This window comes from Rattus norvegicus, chromosome 11, assembly GCF_021556685.1.
Source record: "Rattus norvegicus strain SHRSP/BbbUtx chromosome 11, alternate assembly SHRSP_T2T, whole genome shotgun sequence".
Taxonomy (NCBI): Eukaryota; Metazoa; Chordata; class Mammalia; order Rodentia; family Muridae; genus Rattus; species Rattus norvegicus.
In genome coordinates, this window is record NC_141544.1 from 79,694,565 (window position 1) to 79,717,906 (window position 23,342).

Below are 23,342 nucleotides of genomic sequence, written 5' to 3' on the forward strand. Positions count from 1 at the left end.
CACCCAAAGACTTTCTAGGTCTGTGTGATTCAGCCGGAAATCAGACACACCTTTAATCATAAACAATGATGATAAAGTTTGTAGAAGGAAGCAGCCATTTTTCCGAAGTGACGCCTAATTGAGAGACAGACAAAGTGATGAATCAGAGAAAGATTTGATAGAATGAGTCAGAGCTAGGATACGCCCAACTCTTGTGAGAACAGAGAGGAAAGAGAGGCTACCTAAGAGCATCCTGGGGAGAGAAAGTTCAATTTGTGGAGCACAAAGGCAGTCTTTCTAAGCAGAGCAATTCAGAAGTCAAGAGAAGTCAATTTGAATCAGTCAGCTTGGAGTGGGGTTTGGGCCAGAACAGCTGAGTTGAACCAGCCAGCCAGAGCTCAGAAAGAACAAGAAAGGGTGAGCTTACTCAGCAGTGAGTCTCCACGCTGAGAATTACATCTATGGAATAAAAGATAAAGGTTCTACACCACGGAGCAGACATCACTTGTGTGTAGAAAAGACTGATTTCTAAACACCATTAAATCTTAAACTGCATCAACAGAACTCGATGCCCAAGCGAAAAGGAATGGGGCTCTTCTGATAGAATGCGTCTGGTATATATGCCACAGGGCTGCAAGATGAGGGCCTCACCTTCTGAATGGAGCTGAGGATGCTCGGCACTCAGTCAGCACCTTGCTTGTGCTCAACAGAAACGGAGTGAACGTTAAGACCAGTTGACGGAATTAGCACGCTTAGCCTGGAATGAAACACCCAAAGGAGGATATGATGCTATCAAGTGTATGACAAGCGCTGGTGTGGAAGCTTACATCAGAAGGACAGAAGCATGGGTCCCAGGAAGGCAGATGACGGCTGAGACATGGGGGGGGGGTGGCAATACCAGAGCAAACATGCAGACCGACGGCCAGATGGTAGATCTCACCTCGAGAGCATTCCTACCACGCCGGGGACACAAGAAGCTATCATAGTCCTCAAATAGCTTACAGCCCAAATCTTAATGTTCCAAGAAGGTAACGACAGAGCTGAACGCACTGAGAGGGGCCGTGAAGGAAGCAATCCACTCCTCGACAGAGACCGTCCGAACTGTGCAGAGCTTGAGGACGTCTGCTCTCTGAAGGCTCCCGTGATTGCACAGCTCCCGTGCGTGAGCAGGAGGTGTGTGTTTCCATCTCTGCTGTTCCTTCCATCATATCTCCCATTCCCTTCTCACCAATTCCAGAAGAATCTATCTTTCCAGAAAAGCATTTACTTCACTCCAGATTATGTTACCAGGGGTAAAGCTGACAATCTCCAGGTCGGTGGTGTGAGCCGCGCTTCTCAAAATCATGTATGTTTTCTGATTTTCTTTGAACGCTCTATCTGGGCCTGCCTATTTTCTATTTCTAAGACCAGTGAAGTAATAACTAATTCTTAGTTTTAAAAGTGTGCAAAATTAAAATTTCCAAACTTTTCTGGATGAAGACAATTGCTTGAACCTCATTTTTTTTCCCTATGAAATTAACCCAGTGATGCTAACCTTATGGGACTTTCTTAATCACGGGGCAATGTCTCTCAACAGACTCACTGTGACTTAATGATACAGTCTGTGAGATTTCCCTGGGATGATTCCCAATGTCCATGATAATGGATATTGTTTGTTTACATTTAATTAAAAGATCAAATATTTGCTAGGAATCTAATGTCTGATGGCTGTGGTAGCAATTCCAGAGCCTTGGAGGTAAGGCATGAGGACTGTGAATTCAAAGCCAGCCTGGGCTGTATAATGAGCACCTAAGTCAAAAATAAAAACAAAGAAAAAGCAATCTAAATGTAAAAAACAGTATGTGAACATCAACAAACAACTATGCCATTATTAAAAATTATCTTGGGACTAAAGAAATGGCTCAGTAGTTAAGGGCACTGGATGCTCTTCCAGAGGAACCAGGTTCAATTCCCACCACCCACACGGTGGCTCACAACTGTCTATAATGCCAGTCCCAGGGGATCTGACACTCACTTCTTGTATCAGAGGACACTGTATGCATGTGTTACACAGGCAAAATACTCATGCATACAAAACAACAATAAAGGAAAAATTTTTTTTGAAAATCATCATGAAGAATTTTAAGGAATATAAGTATCCTTTAAGTTGTAACTAAAAATATAGCTTTTTACAACTATAGCTATTTAATCTTTATAATTTGACTTTCACTAAAAATGCTGTTTGGGCTGAAAAGATTGCTCAGCAATCAAGAGCGCTGGTTGTTCCTCCAGAGGATCCGGGTTCAGTTCCTAGCACGGACGTGGCAGCTCACGGCCATCTGCAACTCCAGTTCCAGGGATCTGATGCCCTCTTCTGGCCCCCAAGGGAACCAGGCATGAACATGGTGCACAGATATACATGTAGGCAAAACATCCATACATATAAAATAATAGTAAGATAAAATGCCGTCATTTCGAGGTGGATTGACTTTTTTCTATAAATTCTATATTCAAAAAAACTATGACAAATAATTTACTTCTATGAATGTTTGCCAAAAAATTTAAATATGTAACTTACTGGAAATCAAATTGTGCATACTCGTAGGGAAAACAATTTTAGAGATTAATTAAAACAGAGATCTGTTGTGACTACATGTCCCCGCAGAAAGACACACAAAGGGAGCAGTGCATTATACTTGTCATTAAAGAGATTCAGCTGAGATGGCTATGGCTGGCGACCAGCTGGACTAAACTAAACGAGCTTCACGGCCTCTGCAGAGGAAGTCGCTTCACAGGGGCAACATGAGTGCTGGGCTTTCTGTGTCCACATTCTCTAGCTGGTGTTCAACAAGACAGCTAACAGGACTTAACAGGACGTGCCAGCAATCCATCAGGTATCAGGTAGATGGCCCGACATGTGCTCAGAGTCCGCCTTTATTTAACTGGACCTGCATGGACACAAGGAGAGGTTAACTCCAAGCCCTGGCCAGATCCCCTCAGGTTCTGAGCTGGAGCCTGAAGCTGAGCAAAGCCACCACACATTCCCAGTCAAAGCTGCCAGGGCCTCTTGGCAGAGTTCTAGCTGAGCTCTGTCGGCCGAGCGAGACAGCTCTGGGGCATGGAGAGCAGGGGGAGGCTGGGCGCCAGCCTCTCCCAGCTGTTTTCAATAAGGCTCCACTTCTGAGGTTGCTGGCAGATCTCTGGAAAGAGCTGCACCAACCTCAGATAATGTTTTCCATCAAACCCGCAATTAAGTAATAGTCTCTTAACTCATGAACTGCACGAGAAACGTTTTTTCTGTCACTTCTCAGTTCTCCTCTGGAAGCCCCTGAGCAGCGGGTCAGGCCAGGGTCACAGCTTTGGCAGGTCAGGGCAGAGTGTAGATAGGTCTCTAAAGGCCAGGCTGGCTTCCTTCTGCCACACAAAAATGGAGGGCTAGGGGGTCCCATGAAAGCCATAGCAGTTTGCTTCTTTCCCACTTGTCCTTTCATGCTAATTTTATAGGTAAAGAAAATACCTATAGCATTTTCAAAGCAATTTGTACCAGATCCCCAAATTTAGGTTTATTCCACCACAGCCCACCAACATTTAGGGAAGTCCAACCACCGCAGGCAAGAAAGTTCTAAGTATCAACAAGCACGGCCAAGACTTCCTAGGCTTCTGGCAAGGTCCGTTCCCAGTGTTCCCCGGGGCTTATTCTTTGAGAGTATTGTTAAATGCCACACCCTTATTTTGTAACTGAATACATTAATAACTCCTAGAAAGACCTAGAATGGGTGCCACCTTCTTGGTGAGCTCTCCTCAATGCTTCTCATCCATAACGACTGTTATGCATTTGATCGTGTTTTAGGCCCTTGACCAAAGAGCATCAGGTCTGGTTCACTCACTAGTGTTTTCCAATTAAGTAAACAAAGTCCTCTGGACTACTCAGCACTGTCCCCTGCTAAACACTGGTGATCTAGAGATGACCCAGGACTGGTCTCCACTCCCCAGGAATGTCAGCTCTGATGGGGCACAGGGGAAGCAGAGTCAAAGTAGTCAATCCTAGAAAGCAAGGTCGGGGCAGTGAAGGGACAGCCAGGCAAATTCATTTCAGTACCTCAGTCAGTGGCACCAATGCAAGCAGGGATGTAGTCTGAGGACCTCATGTCCCCTCCTTAGGACCTCTTTCAGTGTAGCTGCCCCTTAGAACTCAGAGGGGGTTGGACCCAAGGGGCTCGGTGGAAACCAAACCGTAGATGTCCAGTTCCTTTGAGAAAATGCTATAAAGTGGGCTAGAGATGTACGTAGCTCGGTGGCAGGGGTCTTATTTATTTATTTAATGTATGTGTCCCTAAGTGTATACATGTGTGCTCTGTGCATAAAAGGAACCATCAGAGGTTAAAAAAGGGTGCCAGACTCCTGGGTACTAGAGTTACAGACAGTTGTGAACTGTCAGGTGGATGATAGGGAACGGAACTCTTAACTGCTGAGCTAATTCTTCAGTCCCAGTGGCAGAATTCTTGCATAGGACCTGCAAGGTTCCTGGGTTCGATGCCCAGCACTACAAAAATTACAAGTGAAACAAATAAATTAAATGTCCCAAGAGGACCTCTAGCCTACTTAAGATATCTAAGACGGCACGTGTGCTCTGTAAATAGTCATTACCGTATTATTTAGATACTAAGGACGAGAAATACAGGAGGAGGGCTAGAGAGACAGGCAGTTAAGAGTGTGCACTGCTCTTGCAGAGGATCAGAGTTCAGTTCCCAGCTCTCCCTACAGGCGGCTCACAACTGCCTTGAACTCCAGCTCCAGAGAATCTGATTGATGTCTCTGGCCTTTGCAGGCACCTGCAGTCATGTGTACACATACCGTCTTGCATACGCATAATTAAATTGTTTTAAAATAAATCTTTTTAAAAAAGAAAAAGTCGGTATAGACACATGCCATCTTCCAAATATTTTCAGCGTACAGCCGGTTGAATCCACAGATACAGAAGACAAACTGTGCTTTCCACACACCTCTTCCGGGCAACACAACAGTTGTGCTACTTGCCTTCAGAAGCTCCCCCACTGCTCCAGGTCTACATCCTGAATGCACCTCGTCTGGGGCCCAAAGAAGAAAATACACACACACACACACACACACACACACTCACACACACTCACACATACACACTCACACACTCACTCACACACTCTCACACACACACTCACTCACACATACTCACACAGTCACACACACACTCTCTCACACACACACTCTCACACACACACTCATACACACTCACACATACACACACACACTCACTCACACACACTCTCACACACACTCACTCACACATACTCACACAGTCACACACACTCTCTCACACACACACTCACACACATACACACTCACACATACACTCTTATACACACACATACTCTCACACACACACACTCACATACACACACACTCTCACACACACTCACTCACACATACTCACACACTCACACACACACATACTCACACACTCATACACACACTCACTCACACATACACACTCACACACACTCACACACACACTCACTCACACATACACACTCACTCACACACACATACACACTCACACATATATACACACACACACACACACACACACACACACACACACAAAGAGTAAGGGTATGATTGCAATGGAAAGATTTAAATCAACAAAGCCTGGCCCAGGGACATGTTATTTGGAAAAGGAAAGAGGAAAAGAGCAGCAATGACTTGGCCCTGGGTCAGTAAGGTGGCCCAGGAGGTAAAAGTCCTTGCTGTCCCAGCTTGACACCATGAGTTCAAGCCTCGGAGCCCACAAGGTGAGAACCCACAGCTGTCCTCTGACCTTTGCATGTCGCAGCATGGCCTTCGCCTCTGATAAACAAATGCATTTTTTAAAAAAGGAGGTCTGTCTAGCAGGGCAAAGTCAATGGGCCTTTAGGAAGATGGCTCTCATCATCGCTGCCTTTGTCTGTCTTGCCCCTTAACTTCCCTCACCCCAGCCTGGAGTTGCCATTTCTCATTGCGTATCAGGCTGGCTGGCCTCATGTTGGGCCTTTAGGGGTCTCACTCTGGGCTCTATGGAGTTCTGACCACCGGACTGAAGAGACCTGACTGTGAGTGTACCCTGCCTCTCCCCTCCCTGGTTACCACCAGAGACCTCGCTCTGGGGTCCCTGCCTCAAGCCTTCCAATGTTGGGCTGCAGGCCCCACTAGACCCTGACTCCATGGTGGTGGACTGAGCTGGAGGGCAGATGCAGAGTGAGGTAGAGAGAAGGAGTCCAACTCGGAAGCAGTCCAGCAGAAAGAGAGAAGCAGCAGCCAGACACTGAGAGAAACTCGTGGAGAGCGATACTCGATCAACTTGCAATCCATAAGCCTGGTAGGTGCTTCATCCCTTTCTGATGGCAACGTAAACTGACCAGTAGCCCTTCAGAAGGCACTCAGATGAAAGTCTTTTGTCCCATTAACCTCTCTACTACCAACTGATCAATCCCTAGGAAATGATATTAAAAATGAAATTAAAAGTTTCATGTATAAAGATAGACATGTGAATTCAATCTATAAGAGGAAATACAGAAAACACATAAATGGTTACAGCCGGGGAATGATTCGCCAAACAGCAGCCGATCGTATTGAACAGAATATTAACCATTAATGTCCATGACAGTGCTCTGGAAAGTGACTGACATCTCAGGTGAAAAACAGAGGACACCATCAGTGAACGACTTGTGACAAAAGCAGTGCCGTTCCATAGTGCCGGAACAGAGACTTTGTTGTTCCTCTTTACAGATGAGAAAGTGACTTCAAGAGTAATCAGGCAAATTCCCCAAGATCACAGGCAGCGGAAGAGGGGGTTGAAGTAAAAATGAAGTCTGACTCCCTGCAGCAATCATCTAAAGGAGACCCAGTTCAGAAAAGAAATACAGGGCAGAGCCATCGAGCAAGTGATGGTGGTGACTATGATGGCCGGCAGACCCTCGGGCAAACTCAGCCCTCCTTTTACTTCCCCGTCTGGGTGTTTCCTTATCTAGTGGCAATTCTGCTTTAACGCTTCCTCGGAGGTTGTCACAGGAGTGCTGTGGACAGACGGGAGAGTCTACTCCTGTGTCTGTAGGAGTCCCCGCTTATCTGAGGCTTCACTTTCCAGGCTTTTAGACACTTGTGGTCAATGGTTATCCAAAACATGGTAAACAGAAAAGTCTAGAAATAAACAAGTGGCAAGTTCAGTTTTGTTGCAGTACATTGCTATGATTCTTCTGCCGTATCCTTCATTGTTGTGGCTCTTCTACTGTGTTTAATTAACAATCTAGTCATAAATATGCAGGAGCGAACAATATAGAGAGGGCTTGGTCCGATGTGTGGTCTCGGGTAGTTTAGGAATGTCCCACCATAGGTAGATGGAAGGGTTCACCATAGCACGGTATCTCTGCTTTCTTGGGCAGCAGCTGTGCACACACCGGCTGCACAGGGAGGCAGGAGAGATGGCTCCCATCACACCCGTGAGGCTTAGAGAACATATACAGAAGAAATCCCAGCCTTGGCTGTGAAGCCCGAATCCTTGCCACCCTCCCTGCCACTCTGATACACAGAGGCACTTGGTTTCCAGCCTTGTGTTTCAGGGCAAGCTCCAGAAAGTACTTAGAATCACACAGTGGGCCTTTCCAGTGTCTCAGGGACGAGGGTGAAAAGCAGGACTCCACCATATCAGAGTATGGTCCATTTGAAACCACAAATTGTACTGAACCACTCTGCAGACTATTTATTTCCGTGTGTGTGTGTGTGTGTGTGTGTGTGTGTGTGTGTGTGTGTGTATGCACGTATATAAATATATATGACTACCTGAATACATAGCTATGACAAAGGCAGCCTAGAGCAGTGTGCACCCTGTTGGTCCATTCAGATGATACCCACGTGCCACTACCACACACACACTGTTCTCTCAGCTCAGGCTCCCAGTAAAATTCTTGTTGGTCCAGATGCCCAAACCTCCAGTAGAAAGAAGCTGGCTCCTAACTGTTTTCCTTTCTTATTATCATCCCCCACAACCCTTGTCATCCATTCTCCTCTCCAGTAGCCGCGGTCAAAGAGGCACATCCTGTGAGGGAAAAGAAACCCACCCTGTTTGCAGACAACATGATGGTTATGAGCCATGGGGGTAAGGCAGGGGGCAAAGTGCCCCCATCTGTTGTCTCTGAGAAGGAGCTGGGGCACCTTCCTGAGCAGTCAACCCCCACTCATACCCTTCCTGACGCAGGCTTGCCCCTCAACTCTCATGTCCCCATCCAGGTACCTTACTCATGCAACTCTTAGAGATTTGATTCTGTCACCCTCTCCTGCCTGCATTTCCTAGAGAGACCATACTTTATCCAACCACCTAGTCATCAACTTCCCAGGGCACGTCAAACACACACTGTGAGTCCCCATGTTTACCAAATCCAGGCAGTAATAACATATCTGAATAAAAATTAGTTCTAAGAAGGGGCAACCCCCCCTTACTCTTTTTATATATGAAACACACATATATGTAAACTCTGACACATAAAACCAGTGGTTATATCTGTGGCATTAAATTCCCATTGGGGAACTCTGGGCATGATAATGAAGGCAGAAAAGGTTGAGATCTACTAAGCTATGATTTAACCATGCACAGTCATCCATGGATCCCCTCCCATGACACACGAGCATCAGACATATCATATCACCCAGGCCGCCGGATGTGCAGGTCAGGGGTCGAGGAGAAAGAGATGGACACCCCAGACTCAGCCTCAAGGGTCTTCTGTAGCCGCTTCCTCAGCCTGGTGAACACTGGTGACGTCAATGCCATAATTGTGGCCCAGAAGAACATGCTGGACCTCTTCGAGAAAACCAACGAGATGTTTCTGAACTTCAACAATCCGTCCCGCGTGCGGCTGTAACAGATGAGTGAGAGCTTCATGCACCATAGCCGCACCTTGGTGGACATGAAACGGAGCCTGGACAGCATTTTCTGCAGGATTAGGACACTGAAGGGGAAGCTGGTCGAGCAGTATCCAGAGGCCTTCAGCCACACCCCAGAGGGTTCACTCCTAGAGGACAAAGATGAAGACCCTGTTCCGCCCAGTATTGCCACAACCATTGTCACCTCAGAGCAGAGCACAGGCTCCTGTGACACCAGCCCTGACACTGCCTCTCCATCCTTCGGTCTTGGCTTTGAAGTCCTATCACACATGTGACCTGGCTCTCCTGCCATCAACGGCCACAGCCAGACAGATGATGAGGAAGAGACACGTGAAGAATAACCTCCCTCTCAACCTCCCAGAAAGGCCCAGGGCAGCCATGGTTCTCCTAGGGTCACAGTCAGTCAGCTTTGCTGCTCCTTTCTTTCGTAGGCAGTGTTCCTGATTCCTGCCACTCCCCATAAGAGCAGGACTTCCTATGCCAGCATGTGTGCCCCAGCTGGGGCGGTGGGGCTGGGTAGAGGTAACCTTGAGCTCAGCCCTGGGCCAGCTTTGAACAGTGCTTCTAAGGTCCCCAGAGACCAAAACCAGAACATCGTCCCCCGCACCCAGGGCGGGCACAGGAGGGCAGAGCTTGTCCTATCCACTGGCAGCTGCTGACTCAACTATGGTCTCCCTGCCCTGTGTGGAGCACTTTTCTCCTGTGGTATTGAATTCTGGAGGTATAGAGGCAGCCTTGACTGTGGGGAGCTGTTTCTCCAAGGTCCATCAGTCACCTTAGAAAACAGCCGAATGGAACATTTTTGTACCTGATGTTTACAGATGTTGGGAAGTTATCTATAAAGACTGTTGTTAAAAGGGAACACTTTTTTTAAAAAAAGTAAAGCTGGGCAAGACATTGAAGTCCAGCCACCCATTCTGAGTCACCCCTTTGCCATGTGATCGCCCATGGGTGGCTGATGCCTACAGTATGACGCTGACTTCCAGACCTGAGTGGCTTCCAGAGTCACCTGTGTCTCCTTGGCTGGTCTGAAATGCTCAGTGGATTCTGAAAGAGCCCACCTTGAGAAACACCTCTCCAAAATATCTCCAGAGTAATGACTCACATGTTAAGGTATCTAGAATTCATTTCAAACTCCAGAGAAGAGGCGGGCCTTTATGACAGAAGAGCTCTGCCTCCCATAATTCATTAATCATGTTCAAAGATTGCTTGTATTTGCAGCACACTGGCTAGAACAAAACTCTTCCAGAAATGCCCCTCCCCTCTCCTTTCTATACGTCATGGAGGCAAGGGTCCTTATCCTCCAACCCCAAAGCACTTCACTTGTCAAGCGTTTTCTGTTGTTGAGTAACCTGGTTGTAGAGACCGCAGACTGGGATGCCAGTCTAACAGGGCTCTACTTCCCCTCACTCCTGGTGGAAAAATGCAGGCCCTGTGTGACAGGCTGTGGAAAGTATGTCCAGGTGCCTGGCTCCCCTCAGCCTAATGCCTTTTAAATCAGGATCCAGATTTGATTTTATTTTCCTTGCCTTCCTGGCTCCGACTCTTCCAGGCTCGTTTTTTCAGCCCTCTGTCAGACTTCCCAGAGCTTGTTGGCCAAGTGCTTCACACTTCATAGGCTTACCTTCCTCCTAGGCTTGGGATGCTGTGTTGGCCATTGAACTCCAGCCCTTAGCTGGTCCCACCCTGCCTGACCAACTAGAATTGCACCCACGATCTTACTGGGGTTTGGGGGAGGGACTTGCATCTTGTAGAGGAGTTACCTGGGGATCTCAGTATGTCACCAAATGAAAGGGAAAAACATGCATTAATTCCTATCCTCACCATCACTGCCAGGGGTCAGGACACAGGTATCCATTTTTCATCATTGTTCCCAACTACCTTCCATCTCAAAAGGCTCTTGAGCAGAGGCAGGGAACAGAGCTTAGACCCGGACAAACCATCAGAGCTAGCACGGGAGTGCACTTCTTATCTTCTCGGGCAGCATCCTAGCGTGCGTGTGTGTGTGTGTGTGTGTGTGTGTGTGTGTGTGTGTGTGTGTGTGTATGATTGTAAGAGTGTAATTGTGTGTGTATATGTGTGTATGAGTATATGTGTGTGAATGTGTATGATTGTAAGAGTATAACTGTGTGTGTGTATGTGTGTGTGTGTGTGTGTGTGTGTGAGAGAGAGAGAGAGAGAGAGAGAGAGAGAGAGAGAGAGAGTAGGTGTGTTTGGAATGCATGTGGGAGGGGTGGCTCTCCCTTGCATGAAATGACAGCACTTTGGTTCTGCCATATTTTTATTCCAAAAGTACAAATGCCATCCTATACATAGCGTTTACTGAAATGACTCCCTTTTGTAAAAAGTCCACCTAAGCCAGCCTTCTGAGTGCCACAGCTGTCATGAAGCACTGTGGGAGGAAATGGGGGCAACTGGACAGCATGTCAACTGAGTGGGTAGGTTCTGACTCCAAATCCTAGTTACGCAATGTTCGTGCAGGAAGGGGTAGTAGAGCCACCTGGTTTGACCCCATTTTGTGAAGAAAGAAACAAAGGCCTAGAAGTCGGAGCACGCAGAAACCAAATCCAAGGCCTCTGACCACCAGCCCGGCCCTCCTTCTAGCCATTGGTCTCAAGCGAGGAAACCCTTAGGTAACCAACAAACTGCTAGACAACATCATTTGAAAAGACAGCATCGGTGCATCCTCAGACTGATGAGACGGCCTGTAGTTAAGCTCATTCTTGCTCAGGAATAGCCTAACCAAAGCTTGCTGGTGAGCTGTTGGTGCCAGGTGTGGTAGTATTTATCTGTGACATCAGCCATAGACGGGACACACAGGAGGATCAGGAGTTCAAGGCCAGCCCTGGCTATGAGACCCTGTCTAAAAACAAAACAATCTAAACACCCCAAACCAAAAACAAAACAAAACAAAACCCCTAAAAACCTGTTAAAATATTTTGAATCTGAAATGCCTGCCCCACCCCAAGCATATTTTGATTGCTTGGTCCACAATTTCTGGTGGTCTCCTCTTCCTCCTCTTCTTCCTCTTCCTCTTCCTCCTCCTCTTCCTCCTCCTCCTCTTCTTCCTCCTCCTCCTCCTCTTCCTCCTCTTTTGAAGGTCATGGAGCCTTCAGAACATGAGGCCTGGCTTGTAGAAGTTGCTCTGTCCTGCTTCTCCCACTATGATGGACCAAAACTCCTGCAATGATTAATCTCTCCTCCTTTAAGCTTTTTGGTTAGGTATTTTGGTCACAGTAACCTAAAAGTAACAGATAGAAAGTACTGGGAAGTGAAGTTATTTCTTGGACTAGATCGAAGCACATGGTTCTTGGGCCTTTGGAATTGGTATGTGGGAAGGATTTGGAAAGTCTGGAGCTACAGACTAGAGAAGCCCCAGAATGCTGTTAGCTCCACCTAACAGATGACTGGGAGTTTGAAAGACCAGAGCGTGGACAGAAATGCAGACGGCAGAGGCTGGGCTCCTGAGGTTTCAGCTGGTGATAAAGTCTAGGCCGGGGATTGGATCAGAGGCCACTCTTCTGGCTAAGAATCTGGCTAAATTTTATCTGTGCTTAGTAAGCTAGAGTGAGGTTGATTTCAAAAGTAACGATTAGTTTATTCGGGGAATAAAATCTAAATATAACATAGCATTTAGGTTGTAGCATGGCTACGCCTGGCTACTTAAAGCTGACTTTATGATGAAAATCATGAGAAGCAATGCAGAAACACCACTAAAGGTAAACTGGGCCCCGGGCACAGGGACCATAGGAAAGCTTGGTCTGCTACAAGACCCCACCACCACCAACCATCAAGACTTCAGGGTATGGGGGTTGGGGATTTAGCTCAGTGGTAGAGCGCTTGCCTAGCAAGCATAAGGCCCTGGGTTTGGTCCCCAGCTCCGAAAAAAAGAAAAGAAAAAAAAAGACTCCAGGGTATGAAACCAGAAGCTTCCATTTGAAAAGAGCATGGCACTGGAGTGCCCTACTGGACAGAGAAGTATTTTCCAGGTTCAGCCACCCATGCACTCAGAGGCCACTGCAGCTATGTCCAAGGGCTGTCTCAGTGAGGGTCACTATTGCTGTGAGGAAACACCATGACCGAAGGAACTTGGAGAGGAAAGGGTTTATTTGGCTCACACTTCCACATCATAGTTCATCATCAAAAGTCAGGGCAGGAACCTGGGAAGTAGGAGCTGATGCAGAAGCCATAGAGGGATGTTACTTACTGGCTTGCTTCCCCTAGCTTGCTCAGCTTGCTCTCTTATAGAACCCGGGACCACCAGCCCAGGGATGGCACCATCCACAATTTACTAGGCCCTCCCCTGCCAATCACCAATCAAGAAAATGTCCTTCAGATGTGCCCATGTCCGATCTTATGGAGGTGTTTTCTCAAGTGGGACTCTCTGATCACTCTGGCTCGTATCAGGTTGACATAAAACTAGCGAGTACAGGGATTCCACTATTTCTTGAGTTATCAGACAAACTTGGAATCAGCCACGAGATGCCAGTTTTGTAGGTGCACAGAATGCAAGAGTTGTGAGATCATGATATGCTGTACCAAAGTTTCAGAAATAATAATAATAATAATAAGATGATGATGATGATGATGATGATGATGATGGTGATGATGGTGATGATGATGATGATGATGGTGGTGGTGGTGGTGGTGATGATGGTGATGATGATGATGATGATGATGGTGGTGGTGGTGGTGGTGGTGGTGATGGTGATGATGACGATGATGATGATGGTGGTGGTGGTGGTGGTGGTGGTGGTGATGATGATGATGATGATGATGGTGGTGGTGGTGGTGGTGGTGGTGGTGGTGGTGATGATGATGCTGCCATGAAGCCAGACAGTGTGTAGCAGGACTGGAGTCCTTGCAGAAGGCCTCTAAGCAGGCTATGTGTGGAGGCTGCCAAGCTGAGATCTAAGTAGCAGTGGAGAATCCAGGATGTTGGAGGTGCCAGGCAAGCATAGTGTCTCTCAGGGAAAGCTATGGACGCAGAGTATAGCTGGTCAGGCAGAGAAGCCATGTGTGAACAGGTACAGGACCACTGGGGCACATCTACACACATCTACCAATGCCCACACATGACACCGTGTGCCTAGGGTGCTCCAGGCACTGTGCACATGGAGGTAAAGGATTTGGGTGTGAGTTTCACTGCAGTTTGGCCTTCTGGGTTTCAATGTCATTTGGATTCATTTTTCTTTGCTATGGCCTTGTCCTTCTCTTTCAGAATGGTGCTACAGTATGTTGGGATCATACGTAACCTTTTTCTTAAAAAAAAAAAAAGAGCTCACAGTTAAGAATTTCCTTGAGTCGCATAAGAGACATTGAACTTTTGAACACTGCCGGAGCTCTTAAAGCTATGGAAACTGTTTAAATCCACTAAGTGCACATTTCATTACCAGACGGTGTAATTTTCACTTTTGTTGCTGTAGCAAAGTAATCTGATAAAAACAACTTAAGGCAAGATAAGGTTTCCTTTAGCCCACAATCCCAGGTGACAGTCTCTCACAGCCAGGAAGTTAAGGTAGCAGGAACGTAAAACGGTTGGGCACATCACATGCATAGACAGGAGAAGAAAGGGATGAATGCATGTTTGCGCTCAACTTGACCTCTACATACATATAGTTCAGTATCCCACCCCCAGCCCCCACCACATACCCTGCGTATGGAATGGTGTTGCCCACAGTGGGCTGGGTCTTCCAATTACCTTAATCGAAATGATTCCACACAGACACAAGCATAGCCAAACCAATGTAGATAGTCCCTAACTGAGGCTCTCTTAGGGGATTATAGATCGTATAATGTTGTTAATTAAATCTAATCATCTCAGATGGCCATGGGCCTTTGGGGTCAGGGGAAGAATGGTTTAAATTCCAAAGTTCTAGTGAGGCTATTCTGAAGGGTGGGGAGCCTTTAGAGGTGGGACACAGCTGGTAAAAGTAGATCTTTGGGGCCAGGCCTTTGAAGATTCTAAGTATCTCTGGTTCTAACCTGGCATTTTTCCTGGTCAGCACCATGTGAACAGCTGGGTCACGCTCCAACTGCCATGGGACTGAGTCACTCTGCCCTGCCTCATGGACTGAGACTCAAAAATCAAAACAAAATAAAAAAAAAACCAAAGAACAACAACAACAACAAAATCTTTTCTTCTCTTACGTTGTTCTCCCAGATATTTTGGTCATAGCAATGCATAGGAATCCATCTAAGGGGCTGCGGAGAACCCAACAGTAAATAAAGACTTGCTTAATAAGACTGTCGCATTCTAGTGACAAGTTCCCTAATGAGCAGAACTTGAAGCCAAAAGTGTACTACACAAGAAAACCCCCAGAACAATCTACAGCTACGTGGACAAGAAAAACAGGACAAGTGGAAGAGGCAGGATTTAGAAGAGGCCAGGCAGCACTCTGAAAGACTTGAAAGGCAGAATGCAATTAGAAGGACTAAAGGAAGCCTAAGAGGCAAAGCCCAAGACCTGACCAGGGAGTGTGGGTTATGGAATGGATCCAGGTAACAAACCCAGGTAACAGGATAATAGGAAGAGGTCCAGTCCAGCTGTTAGCAGTGGTTGGGGACTCTTTTCCTCAGGTGAGAATTTGAGAGTTTGTATTACCTTTCAGTCTTGGCAAAGGAAGCCCGAATGCTTTGAGGCTGGCTTATCACCCCAAGGACAGACGGCTCAGGCTCTGCTTGCTAAAAGCCTATTCCTCCGAATTACACAGTGATTGTAGGTACTCAGTTCAGAAGATTATCGCTCTGGCTTTGAATACAGGCAGCCTAGCAGTGAGTGTCACAGCTCCTGAGCTGCAAGTGAAGGGGTTCCATAGCTCTGAATATTGGGGAACTCTCTTGGAACCCTTACGATGATCAGAACTTGTAGTCTTAGCTCTCCAAAGTCTCCCACTTTTGATCCTTCATAGTCTTTTACCCCCAAAATCTCAGCTTTCTACTAACTCTTACTCTCTTTAGTATTTCCCCAGTCCCTATCAGCTCAGAGCTCAGTTTCTCCTGACTGCTCTCTTAAATTCTTCAGCAACCTTCCTGCTGCTACCATGACAGGTGTTGTTATCTGTTTTCTGTGTAGCCAGCTCATCCCACCCTACCTGTTGTAGCCTAAAGTAGGGAAAAGGCCATCGGGAGAGCCCACTGAGGGCCTACTGTTGTAACAATGGGAGAAAGAGTTATGCACATGAAAGCATTTCTTAGCCTGACCTCAAAAAGGTGAAAGCATGATTATACAGTTCTACTTATATGGTCTAGAAAGGGGGTTGGGATTCTGGTAGGGTTTCTAGTTCCGCCAGTCATAGTCTTGTTTGCCTATGGTTTCTAGAGCTACCAAACACAAGCCTCAAATTCACACTAACTATAAGCATTGCATAAGTACCATTCGAAGTCTTTGTATAGACACAATGAAGGCGTTCTCTCCTGTGTAAGAATAGCTTCAAGATAGGTAAGGTCATCTAGAGCAGAGGCTTGCCACCACCAATGTGATATCCCTTAGAGCTGGGGCAAGCTGTTTGGAGCAATCACGACTAAAACAAGACTGAAGCAGAAAATGTGGCTTTGAGAGCAGCCATGGTTGCAGTGTCCTTCATAGCTGGAGTAATGTTTCCTCGAAGCGTCCATGAAGTGCCCAAAGCACACAGGTTACTGTGACCAGCTCGGACAGTTGCTAAAGAGAGGAATAGTTGACTGACAGTTCACTTCTCTAGGTAACCGGGCACAGTGCAAAGGTCTGGCAGCTGCCAATTAAATGACCCTTTTCTAACAGAGAAGGGAAAGCGGCATCAGAGGGTCCTTATAATAAAACCTTATATCATGAGATGGGGCAGATTGAAAGCACTTGTTGAGAACCTGAGTTTTAAAATGCACAGGGCAGCTCACAATCATCTGTAACTACATACAGTTCTATGGTATCAGACATCATCTTCAGACGTCTGAGCAACCAGCACCATGAAGTGAGCATACTTATGTGGACAAATCACTCGTATACAAAATAAAGTAAAAATTTAAACATCATATTAATATTCTTAATATCTAAAAGTGTAAGCTGAGCTTTAAGCCTTCAGCCAAATGCCTTTAGGAAGGGTTGACTCCACAGGCTGTCTCTCAGGGACCTGATCCTACTTCCTCGAGAAAGCTGGTAAGGAGACTGATCACAAAACTGTTTTGAAGGAAAGCATTCTAAGCTGTGTGCTAAGCAGAGCTTCACATGGGATAAGGTCAGAAGGGCTGAGCAGCTATCATTTGGGACACAAGGCACTAATTCTTCAGCACCACCACTCCCAGCTGGTTGGATTTAGCTACTAGAAACTGACAACTCATCTCACTTTTCTTTGAGCCCTTCTGCAAGGCACTGGGCTCTTAGAGCCCTTCTCTCTCCCTGTATGTCTCACCTTGTTTAATTCTGCTTACGTCTCCACAGAGTTCTGGGAATGGGAGAGAGATAGCTAGCATGCACTATTCTCAGGTTGGAAGGATTTCATATAGGATAAAATGCCACACAGATGTCTGGTATACTATTAGAAATGAGACCTGGTCAGAATAAGCTATAAAGGAAACTGATACCAAGATGCTAACAGACCAAATAATAAAATAGAATGCTAAAGGGACACAATTGTCAAGGTTATTTGGCCCAGTTCCCAAGGTGGTGAGAAGAGTGCAAACACAGCCATAATCACAAATGGCTGTCCTACGCTTCTCAGATATTTCCTGTTCTAAACTGTCCGGCTCATGAGAAAATGCTCAGTAAACATGAATTGCGTGAATCAGACCCAAACCCTCAAAATCTACCTACAATAAGTTCATTATTAATGCAGCAGGGACTAACATTTAGAAAGCCTATAGCCTACACGACAATTATTTCTCTCTACTGGGCAACGGCCAGGAGCTAAAAGGAGCAGATTTTCAAAAGCTAGGCGAGTGTGCTTGTTTATGATGCTGGAAGTCAACCCAGGGCTTTGTGAGTGCCAAGAGAGCACCCCACCCCTCTCCACCTCTAAGCTGCATTCCTTGCCCTAAAAAGGAGACATGGAAAGACACATACCCGTAAATCCAGCACTCAGGAGGCTGAGGCAGGAGGATGGGGACTTCGAGGCCAGTCTGGACTATATAAGTCTGGACTACGTAGAAAGTTCTAGACCAGCTAGAGCTACATAGGGAGCTCAAATCTGAATGACAATGGCGATGTAAAAGTCAGACAGGTGAAATATCACACACTATAAAATACACTGTAGAATTTCAACTTTTCCAGGGCCTTAGGGTGAGGTGATTATTAAAAAGGAATCCGAGATCTAGGAGGAGCAATCAATTCTCCAAAATAAGATAGCTCCATGGCAGGCAGAGCCCTAGACAAGCCTGTTTCCTATAGTACAGAATGGTGATAACATAATTGCATTCTAAATTGCCTCGGACATGACAAAGAAAGAGAACGCACTGGGACGACAGAGCTGGAAAAGTCCTCACAGAGGAGAACAGTCCTGTTATTACCAAAATTAAACATGGAGGGGTGGCAGCCATGTTTGTTTTTTCTCCCTCTGGAAACCCAACTCACGTGTTTTGCTTTTGCTTTTTTACCAACGTAGTATCTTGGTGGTTAACTCTGAAGTCGGAAGAATGTTACACATGCTCAGGCATCTCGACGTGGAGATTTAAAAAAAACTGAGTCAAGTGAACTGAGCACTAGTAGCGGACCACTGGCTAGCACGGACCTCCAGACTCTGACCCTGTGGCCGCCTGCAGTACAGTAACTGTAAGTCCACTCTCCATCTCTGGCTGCTCATTCTGCTGAAAGGGACAAGCTAATTGGAAACAGTTAAAAATAATAGGTACCTACGGGCCTCCCTAGCATGCAGGGTCTGTTTTAATTGTGCCTATTTTCTCTGATATGGTAAGCTGTCCCTGAGCAATTTCAAAAACAAACCATTTAGAGAGAACCCAACGACAGCGGCAAATCCTCCTTTCAAGGCTCCAAAGCCTCTACTAAGCGGCCCTTTGGTGAGATTGCAGTTGGTCTATGCAACCACACCCCGGATTTTCCTTTCCTTCCACCTTTTTGCCATTCTCACACATTTCCGTTTATGGGTGTAGCTGCCCTCAGAGGCCCGGCAGGTGATGCATTACGTAACAGCTGCTGTATTGATGATGCATTGATTTAACGTTCTCTCTGGGTACAGGCTGGTTCCACTTTTGCTATTATAAATAGCGTTCTGAGCATCTCCATTCTGGCTATTTCCCCCTCCTTCTCTGCTAAGAGTTAAGTTACAGTGTCAAAACAGAATTCTTGGCAAAATGGATCAATGGTTTTATTGCTCCCTATAACATTCTTCCAGTCTGAGTCCCCGGAGGCTGAGGTAATCCTCAATGCTTCCAGCAAAGGAAACATCTCGCCTCCTCGCTGTTCCCGCACTGGGCTTTTGAGAGCTTTATTTTGCTAGCTTTTCAGGTAGACGGAACTTGAAATCTCTGTCTAGCTGCCAGCAGGGTTGTGCATTTTGTTACATGTTCTTCCGTGTCCAAATGCCGTCTGTGATATCCTCAGCGTAAACCGTGGATTTGTCTTTGATCCTTTATCTGACAGGATCTGGACACTGAACTCAGGCTGCTGGTACAAATATTTTTACAAGCATTTTATTATGCTTTAAAAATTTACGGGCATAATTTCTATCTACTGTGAACAGAAACTTCGGCGATAAGAACATATGAAAAGTAAAAGGTAAATCCTGAGGGTACACATTGACAGAAGGATGTTTCCCCCTCTTAATCTTTCCCCTGAAAGTGTCACTTCCCAAGCTCAGCCTATAGAAGTCTTTCTGTTCTTCTTATCACTAACTTCATAGTAAACACTAATATTCTCTGGGTGTGATGGCTACTGCTGTCATTGGCTAATGGAATCTAAAATCACCTGAGAGTCAGACTTCGGGAGAAGCTATAGGGAGTTATCTTGACTGTGTTCACCGAGGTGAACGGTCTGCCCCCCGTGTGTGCAGGCGACCCTCTTGGCGGGGGTTATAAATTATATTTATGAAGAAACAGATCTGAGCAGTACCATGCATTCACTGCCTTCTGCTTCCTGGTCGTGCACATAACAATCAGGATGGTTTGGGACCGGCTGCCTTGACTTCCTGGCCATGCTGGGCTGAATACTTGTACTGAGAGCCAGGATCAACCCTCTCTCTCTTAATTTGCTTTTATGAGAGCGTTTTATGATGGCAACAGGGAAAGAAACTAAGGCACTTGCTGTTTCCTTATAAATGTACCATAACAAATACATCAATTTATAAAATTTATATGCATTAATGGGGCGCCATATAATCTTTCAATACATGCATATATCAACTTCTGTTTACATAGGTTGAACATATCTCTGTTTAAGAGATATGGATTATTTTTTTTTTCCTTTTCTTTTTTTTGGAGCTGGGGACTGAACCCAGGGCCTTGAGCTGCAAGGCAAGCGCTCTACCACTGAGCTAAATCCCCAATCCCAATTATTTTTAAAGATTTATATATTTATTTTATGTATACGAGCACTCTATCTACATGTACACTTGCATGCCAGAAGAGGGCATCAGATCCCATTACAGATGGTTGCGAGTCACTATCTTGTTGCTGGGATTTGAACTCAGGACCTCTGGAAGAACAGCCGATGCTCTTCACCACTGAGCCATCTCTCCAGCCCATGGATCATTTCCTTATGGAGATATTTTTTAATTCCCTTTAGTATTGTGGAGTTCACAGTATACTACTAATGTTTACAGCCAATCTACTATGAAATGGTACCCTAAAGCCTCACGAGCCCACAGCTGTACTTTAGGACTCACCAGTTAACCCTGCCTCATCCCTCCCACCCTCCTGACTCTCGCCAGCCTCTGGGGACCCACCATCCTATTTTCTTCTCCCATATGCCCACTTGCTATGAAAAAATTCAAATCACACTTGGAACATTTCCACTATGAAAAGCAAAGAATTTCTCTGACTTATGCTGCCCCCTCCTTGCCAGTCCTGTCTGAGTTTTTTAATCTCTTATTGGACATGTATGGCATGGTCATGAACTCAAATGCCTACAGAGCCTAGGCGAAAAGCCAGTCACAAAGAGGTGGGCATGGAGAAGAACCATGTTAGGACTGTTCCTGCCCATCTTCTGCTGCCCTACAATGGATTTAGACATGAGGAGGGGAATGGCAGAGTCACAATTGGTAACAGGCACTGGCCTTGATGTTTGGAGAAAGCTACAAATTGTAGAGATGAGAGCAACACGGTAAAGGCACCTGCTGGCTGGTGTGCCGTGTGGAAATGTTGCCAGATCCTATTTGGTAGGAAAAGCCTCTTTGGTTGTCAGCACCCACACTGGGCAGTTCACAACCATCGATGACCCCAGCTCCAGGATCTCCAACACCTTCTTCTGGCTTCCTCAGGCATGCACACATGCGTACACACACACACACACACACACACACACACACACACACACTCACACATACACACACACACACACACAGAGATCATACACACACACACAAATACATTTTTACAAAGAAAGAAAAAGAAAAGACCCCCTCAGATATATGCTAGCTACTTGTGAATTATACCTCAAATTTTCTGGGAATATCACTATCAAAAGGTACCAAATCTGGCTTGGGGGTATTTACCTGTATTATTCCGGTAAAATTATGGGTTTGCTGGTTACTTATTTGTTTGTTTGTGGACTATGGCTGCCCTAGTGCTGAAGTTACAGGTGTGTGGTGTGTCACCCACCTGCCACTCTGTTTTAGAGTCACGTGGCTATACCTGTTATCTGATCCATGCTGGAGAACGTTGCCTCACACGCTGCCCACTGTGTCCCTATGCTTAGCCTTTCTTCTCCCACCCAAGGCTACCATGCACTGTTACTTTGCTTTTGGTTTGCCAAAGCTCTCACGATTTACTTTCCGTAACCATAACTAACACTTCTGAGCTGTGTCTATGGGTGGATGATAACATTCTGTACATTTTCTTCAAATAGCTTGTGACCATCGCTAGCTAATTCGTGGCCCATGGCTAAAAGACGAGCTTCCCAATGTAGGTATCTGTAAGCAAACTCCCGAAACTGAACACAACCCCATCCTCTTGAACCAGGGGATGGCTACAAGCTGCATGTGGGGCCGTCCTGATGGACTTCATTTAAGCGACTCTGGCCATGCAACACGCAGACTGCACATCCAACTCTTCCCACTGTGACAAAGAAAATGGATCCCCCTGAGACACTGGCTAAGAGCTATATGAAGAGCTTCTAATGTTCTCCAGGATGATGTTAGAAAAGCACCTTCCTTCTTCAGTCACCAGATCCTTAGCCTCACATATGAAGCTCTGTCTTCTATGGAGTCTTTATCCTATATCTGCTCTAATTGGAACACTGATGGATCCTTTAGGGGAACTCTAGGGGGATCTCATAACCATGAACGCCCCTTTCTTCTGTACCCAGTCCAGCTCTGAAATCACCCTCATTTGAACCTGCGTAAGTTAATTTCCACAGCATATGTAGATGGGAAGGAATTTCAAAGACTGTTCGGTCAATGTTAATGTGGTCACCACCTGCAATATCTACTTTATTGCCCCCATTCTATTGGTGTGGGGACTCTGGCATTGTAGAAATGTCTTCTAGCCACCTGGAGCAGATATCTGCATGGATCTAAGGAAGAGACTCCTGCTGGCTGAATCCAGGCTAGCATTCCTTACTACAGACAGAAGATTAGAGGAGAATGTTCTCTTCCTCAAGAGGTGACATTAACCTCTGCGCACATTTTATGACTTAAATAAAACCTCAAGAAGCTAGTGTTTCATTTTTATTGTGAGTAGAACAGCTATCTTAAAAATCCTTATTTAGTTTATGAATATGTGTATGTGCCTGGGTGTGTGTAGGTGCACCATGAACATGTCAGCAAAGGTCAGAAGGATTTGAATCCCCTGTCACTGGAGTTACAAGCAGTTCATGAGCAGCCACGTGGACAGTGGGAATCAAATTCTAGTCCTCTGTAAAAGTTACAAATGCTCTGAACTGCTGAGCCATCACCCCAGCAAAGAACAGATATTTTTTAAAAACACATCTTTTAGGTGCAAATCACCAATGCCTAAGAGCTGAATTAATAAGAACGCTCTAGATTACACACGTCCAATAGGATTTCTGTGATGGCAGAAATACTTAGTAATCCGTGCTGTTTGACACAGTAGCTATTAGCCTCACACAACCACTGAACCCTTAAAGTACATGTATGGGCTCGCATGTGTATTTTCCTAGTATGGCCAGGGAAATAAAATTTCAATTAAATTAAATGAATGTTTATTTAAGCAACATTATTGTAAACTAGACAGCCATGTGTGACTAGTGGCGGTTCTAGTCAACAGTGCAAATCTAGACCTCAAAGAACTCACTCTCATTAAAGAAGCAAAAGACAGTAAATGACGACATG

At 45.8% G+C, this 23,342-nt stretch overlaps 1 protein-coding gene, 1 long non-coding RNA gene and 1 pseudogene across 5 annotated transcripts in view; 2 read left to right on the plus strand and 1 right to left on the minus strand.

Moving 5' to 3' along the window:
- Mylk (myosin light chain kinase) overlaps window positions 1-23,342 on the minus strand; it is a 252,871-nt gene that overhangs the window by 152,015 nt on the left and 77,514 nt on the right.
- On the plus strand, window positions 8,709-9,248 carry Kxd1-ps1 (KxDL motif containing 1, pseudogene 1; annotated as a pseudogene).
- Window positions 17,970-23,202, plus strand: LOC148002623 (uncharacterized). Its single transcript, XR_015633493.1, has 4 exons — window positions 17,970-18,101; window positions 18,483-18,649; window positions 19,478-19,612; window positions 21,899-23,202. It is a non-coding gene; the product is annotated as an uncharacterized LOC148002623 (long non-coding RNA).